At 43.9% G+C, this 6,000-nt stretch overlaps 1 protein-coding gene across 1 annotated transcript in view; it reads left to right on the top strand.

Moving 5' to 3' along the window:
• Positions 1-1,452: 1,452 nt before the first annotated feature.
• The window catches only part of cap2 (cyclase associated actin cytoskeleton regulatory protein 2), a 143,116-nt gene continuing 138,568 nt past the window's right edge, over positions 1,453-6,000 (top strand). The window contains exon 1 of the mRNA XM_039736722.1: positions 1,453-1,821. The gene's annotated coding sequence lies outside the window, so the exon portion shown is untranslated. The remainder of the gene's footprint in view (positions 1,822-6,000) is intronic.

The following is a 6,000-nucleotide window of genomic DNA, read 5'->3' as shown; positions in this document are numbered from 1 at the left end:
TTAATAGCCGCACGCTCCACGCAAGTAGATATCGTGCTCGTGTCACGTGAAGCACGCTTGTCAAAGACAAAGGAGAGCCGACGCCGAAGTCCTTGAGCTTGACGTTGAGTAGTATGTTTGTTGTACAGGGTACGTGGATAATGGATTGACTTCGCCGCTGTAGCTGAATACTTCCGTTTCACACACACAGGCGCTGTTCTGTCTCAGACAACAGCGATATTGTTGTGCACTATCGTGGATGTTGACGTGTATGGTGTAGCAGAAGTCCGTCTCCGTAGTTTGATAATTCATTCGCTTGGGTGTTTATTGTTGCTTTTAAAGCAGTGACGAGTGTGCGTTGGTTTTGTGTGTATCACTAATGATTCTGGACCACACAGATTTTTTGAAAACTTTGAAGTTTGATACAGCAAGTTACCATACTGATTGTACACCATGTAGATAACCCTAACCGTTAGTATATATTAAAATGTTCAGATGTTACTCCTATTCATTGCATTGGTATAATTGTACCGTTCCACGTTAGATAATACATAGGCCTATCTCATTAATGTATTGTTTCAATTCCGCTACGAGCTTCCATTAGCACTGGCTTTCCTTCTCGCAGTCAAACTTTGATGTGCGAGAAGGCTTAACTCATCAAGTATGGTGTTCATAAATGCAGCATTGTCGCTGTCGGATAAACTACATTTTGATCATTTTGTACACGTATTTCAAGGTTTTGGCATGTGGGGACCCGGGGGAAGGCAGAGGGGCCCACAAGTACCCAGTTGTCTGGGGCCCAAATATTTCTGGCGGTGGGCCTGCCATCACAACAATTTATTTCTTGTCACAGAGTTGTTGTCACTACTCAATTTAAAGGAGTGCAGTTTCTTAGGAAAAAAATAAAGAGTCTGATGTGCCCTTCCTTACACAGTCCCTCGGTGTTACAAGACCAGTCCACTCCCGTCTATCATTGATGTGGACCCCCAAGGACCTGTAGCAGGGCACCACCTCCACATCCACTCCCTGAATAATGACAGGGCATGGAGGCTTTTGGGTGAGGCGAAAGTCAATAATCATTTCCACGGTTGTGCTGATGTTAAGTTGCTGAGAATTCTCAAAGTTCTCCACCTGACTCCTCTGCTCTGTCTCATCACCCACCAGTCAATATACCCCCTTAGTACGGAATCATCTCTGCAAGTGATGTGACCTGATCTCTCCAGACTATGCATGGGAAGCAAGCACGTCAAGCATGTCGGAGTCCAGGCTCCCTAACTCCTTACAAAAGATACAAAGGGAAAACCTCCTTCTGGATATCAGGACCCCTTCTTCTGGGGAGACTCTTAAGAATGTGCTAAAAGCAAGCCAAGGTGTCTCTGACAGCTAAGCTTGGTCTCCCAGCTGATAAGACACCAGATGCCGTACTTTTATCTTCCTCTCACATGGCATACATGCTTGAGTGTTCAGTCCCTTCACTGTCAGCGTGTCCTCTGCTCCAGATTTAAGGACTCTGAAGCGGTTCGATTTTGCACACGAGAATGAAAGGAAAGAACAGCGGCTGGTGACCTAAGGCGGACTCGACAGTTTAAATAATAAAGAAGAAGACGCAGAAGTTCAGCGGCCACTCGGCTTGCCTGTCTCGCCTTATTAGGAGCCGCTGATCCAGTCTCCGCTCGCACATTCGCCGAGCTGCTGTTGCTTTTTTTGGAAATCCCGGAAGCAGCTGAACCTCAGCTCCAGTAAGCGGCAGCAACAGCAGCGCTCCAAGCAGCACGCAGCGCCGGGCTCCGGGATACCAGGAGCGAAAGCGATCGGCTTTTTGTTTTCTTGCTGCAGATCCAGGTAATTGACGGATCCCGACCGAAGGGTTTTAAATGGGGGATGCCGAGCTCTTTTGATGAGCTTGTTTCGTGTCGCGTCGCTGTTTGTTAGCGGACATCTTGCTCTTTGGGTAGCCAAGACAGGAGGAGCGCCGCGGCTCGGCTTTCTTTTTTTCTTTTTTTTTCCCCAGATGCGCACATTTGCACAGGCTTCATTAGAATGGTAATGCTGACGGGCTTGATTATGGGTACAGGGATGCGTGGTTTAATTAAGAGCCATTTGCAAATCAGAGTGGCGCATCCCGAAATGGAACTATTAATTAAAAGGCAGTGATCGGGAGCTGGCATCTTCGATCTTTCAATAAAATGGTGTGGAAATGAACCTGAACCCATGTGCGCAGTGCTTGTCCCTGCATAAGGGCTGCTTTGACGTGTCATTCTAGCGAAATCAAACTGAATCTTCCGAAGCCGAAATTTGTCATGTAGGCCTTGTCAAAGAAGGAGAATGTGGCTTTGTGTTCTGAATCGCATCATTTTGCAGTGACGATATGTTCTGTCTGGAAGATGTCATCTGTCATTGGTAAGAGTGTGTGCTACATGGAATCTAATCGTTAACTGCCATATAATTAATTTCCTTTATGTAGTTAACATAATTGAAACAGATTGTACCGTTTAATCCATTTACCACATATGACCTATAAGGTACTGTACATTTAATCCATAAATCATGGTGCATGTAATCGCATTAGAAAAATATGCGTCTGAAACGTGATCATTTACAAAGCGCACAAAGCTGATATTGCTTGTATTTCACAATGATTAGCGAGCTGCCCGTGTGGATATTTTTAAGCCCTAAAAAAATGACTTGCAAATCAGTTTCAACTGTCATTACGGGAGCCACCTTCGATGATTTCATTATTATTCCCATACTGCTCTGTTCAACACAAAATATTTTTTAAATTGGATCTTGAGGATTTAAAAAATGATCGTTTAAAATCCAGATTATGAGAGAGAGTCGTCATGTAACAGGTAATCATAAGACAGACTTTGTTACAATGGATTGATAATGTTGTCACCGATATCAGGTCTGTGGCTCCAAGTTCAAGCCTGTTGCTTCTTGTACACTTTATTTTATTATCCTGTAAATCAGGGAGTCAAATGTAGTGAAATGATTGTTGTTTTGCCCTGCGTTCTTAAACGTAAAGGTGCCAGATTGGTTCTTCAGAGCGATGCCATAAGGAACCATTTTTGTTTTCCAAAAGACCCATCCACATGAAGGCTCCGGAAAGATCCTTTATTTATGTAGACCCATAACTGGCTATTCTCCTTCTTTCGCCTGTTCCCATTAGGGGTCGTCACAATGGATCATTTTTTTCCCCATCCTCTTCATCTTACTCTGTCACCCCCATCACCTGCATGTCCTCTCTCACCACATCCATAAATCTTGCGTTAGGCCTTCCTCTTCTCCTCTTGCCCAGCACCTCTATCTTTAGCAGCCTTCTCCCAATATACCCAGTATCTCTCCTCTGCACATGTCCAAAGCAACGCAATCTCACCTCTCTGACTTTGTCTCCCAACTTAAGCTGACCCTCTAATGTCCTCATTTCTAATCCTGTCCCTCCTCGTCACACCCAATGCAAATTTTAGCATCTTTAACTCTGCCACCTCCAGCTCTGTCTCCTGCTTTCTGGTCAGTGCCACCGTCTCCAGCCCATATAACATAGCTGGTCTCCTGTCTTTCGCTCCATACAGTAAATAACCATGAATGGATGGTAACTGATTTACGAAATGCCAAAGGTTCCTGATTTTAAAAGGACTCTTCCTGCATACAGTAACACCGACTCAGTTCACCTTTTCCTAATCTAGTAGTGTCCTGATAGGTAGCCCATCATACATTAAAGATTTCACTTTTTTTTCTACATATTAGGAGGTTTTTTTGAATCAGAAAGAATCAACTTCATATGCAAGGCAACCTTCCCAGAATAAAAGTGTGCTTTGTCAGTGGGTCTATGAAGAAGCACACAACCTCAGTAAAGAACCAGAAAGTGTCCTTTAAGGACCAATATTTTTAAAAGAGTGGAGGGGATCCTCAGTCACCCTTTTCCCTTTTATAGTATAGCAAGTTCAGGGTCCGGATCTCAGAGAGACACGGTTCTCAGGTGGATTGTCGAAGGAGTCGGGAATACCTGGAGAAACTGACCCTGAGCAGGACTGGGGTGCAGACACAGCACTTTTTGAAACCCATCAGCTCAGATGTGTCAGCGCTGACGAGCCTCAGCTTGGATCGTCTTGCAGAGATCTGGGGGAATAGTGTGGCATACGGGCTTACCTTAAACAACAGGTGAGGCAGAGCTGGGTGATGTGCATGAAGGGACAAAGGGACAAGCAGCTGGTGTGGCACCACTGAAGACAGAGAAGTGGGCAGATATGGTGTTGAAGATGTCCATTTATGAGCCACTCACCATCAATCAGCATTAGAGACTAATTCGATTCCTCCTTCTCTCAGACCCCTGAGTCATTACAATACTCTTCATTATGTAGACCTTAACAGAATGTCCTCAAATCCCGGCTGTAGCCTTCATATGTTACACCACCTTTTATATTATGACTTCATTCGACAAGAGTGAGTACCAGAACAGCCAGGAGAGAAAACGTTATGTATTGAAGATAATTTGCTGAAAGTACAATGAGTGTGACAACAATACCGTTAACAACCTAGGTGAAAGTAACATCTTGCATCTAAATGCTTACTACCAGGTGGCTGTATCTCTGGTCTGGCTTGATCTTTGATACCTCATGACCTTTGAATGGAGTTAGCAATGGCTTGCTCCTCCATGAATAGAAAATGGCAGATAGAGAGAGTTTGTCTTTGTCACCGTCCAGCTTCCTTGATGTACCTCCTGGACCAATGGGATGAGCTGACTCCCTACTTCATACCAGTTTTTGTTTTATCATGACTCTGCCCCAGTCCATCTTAGTCCAGACCACATTACCCTTTCATTTTCATCTGTATTCCCCCAGGCTGGCTGACAAGTCAGTTTCTGAGATTTCATTACTAGATTTTACTTGTCGTAATTACAATTGGTTTCTAAAATACCTTTTTTTCTAAGTACATATCATAATATTGTGACACAATGGCCGGTGTGCTGCAGCTGGATACTCTAGTCAGACTCCCCACGATATCGGAATGGAAAGAGTGGGAGCTTAGAAAGGTTCCTCAGATTCATAAAATGTTTAACCACGTGGGATAATGTTGCCGGACCCCTGACCTGAAGAGAGTCGAGGCATTCGTTTTGTTGATGGCCATTGACTAGTAAAGGGGAAGTTGAATGAGCTCAAAACACAATAAGTATAAACTAAGAGACAAACTAGTACGATATGTGATAGGACCATCCATCAAGCAATTTTGTAAAAACCCAGGAATCAGAGTGCCAACCTCCTGGAAGGCATTGTAGATATTATTTTTATATTTTGGACTTAGATCTTTTACCCTACTCAGAAATTGACAGGTACATGTGGCTAGTCAACTTCATGGATCATTTCAAGGCCTTGCCACAATTCATACAAACTTTAGTCTACACATACTTATATTCAAATATTTTCTTATATGTTATTTACCCCATGTAATTTGAAGTGGTGGCAGAGAAAAGTTTTTAATTTCATATTTTCATGCAGAACAAAGATAATAAAATGTCTGCGTTGAAACCAGGGGGCGCATTAGCTCCCCAAACACCTAACAAGCAGGCTCAGACACAAGTTCAAAGGCTAAGGAGTCTTTTATTGTAGGAAACTCTTTAAAGCAAGCATTTCCCACCAAAAGCACAAGTACAATAAACACAATATAGAACACAGCAACTCTTTTCTTCTTTCTTTCTTTCTTTCTTTCTTTCTTTCTTTCTTTCTTTCTTTCTTTCTTTCTTTCACTGCCTCCTCCACTCCCCCTCGCAAGTGTTGTCCTCCTCCTTCCAACTCCGTCATATTGATGCGAGGCAGGTGGTTTGTTTTATCTTCTGGAAATATGACGCTGTAGCTCCGAAGCACTTTTGGGTGAGGTTGGAGCGCAACAGAGTAAGGACTTCCAAAACCTGTAGCTCCCCCTGGAACCCAACAAGGCTGTCCCATGGGACTGCAATACCCGGCACGCCTTGTGGGCACCCATGCAGGGAACGGACACAGGTCTTGCTGCCATCTAGCATCCTGG

This window comes from Polypterus senegalus, chromosome 15, assembly GCF_016835505.1.
Source record: "Polypterus senegalus isolate Bchr_013 chromosome 15, ASM1683550v1, whole genome shotgun sequence".
NCBI lineage: Eukaryota > Metazoa > Chordata > Cladistia > Polypteriformes > Polypteridae > Polypterus > Polypterus senegalus.
Note: the sequence above shows the minus strand (reverse complement) of the source record. Positions and strands in the feature narration are given on the sequence as shown.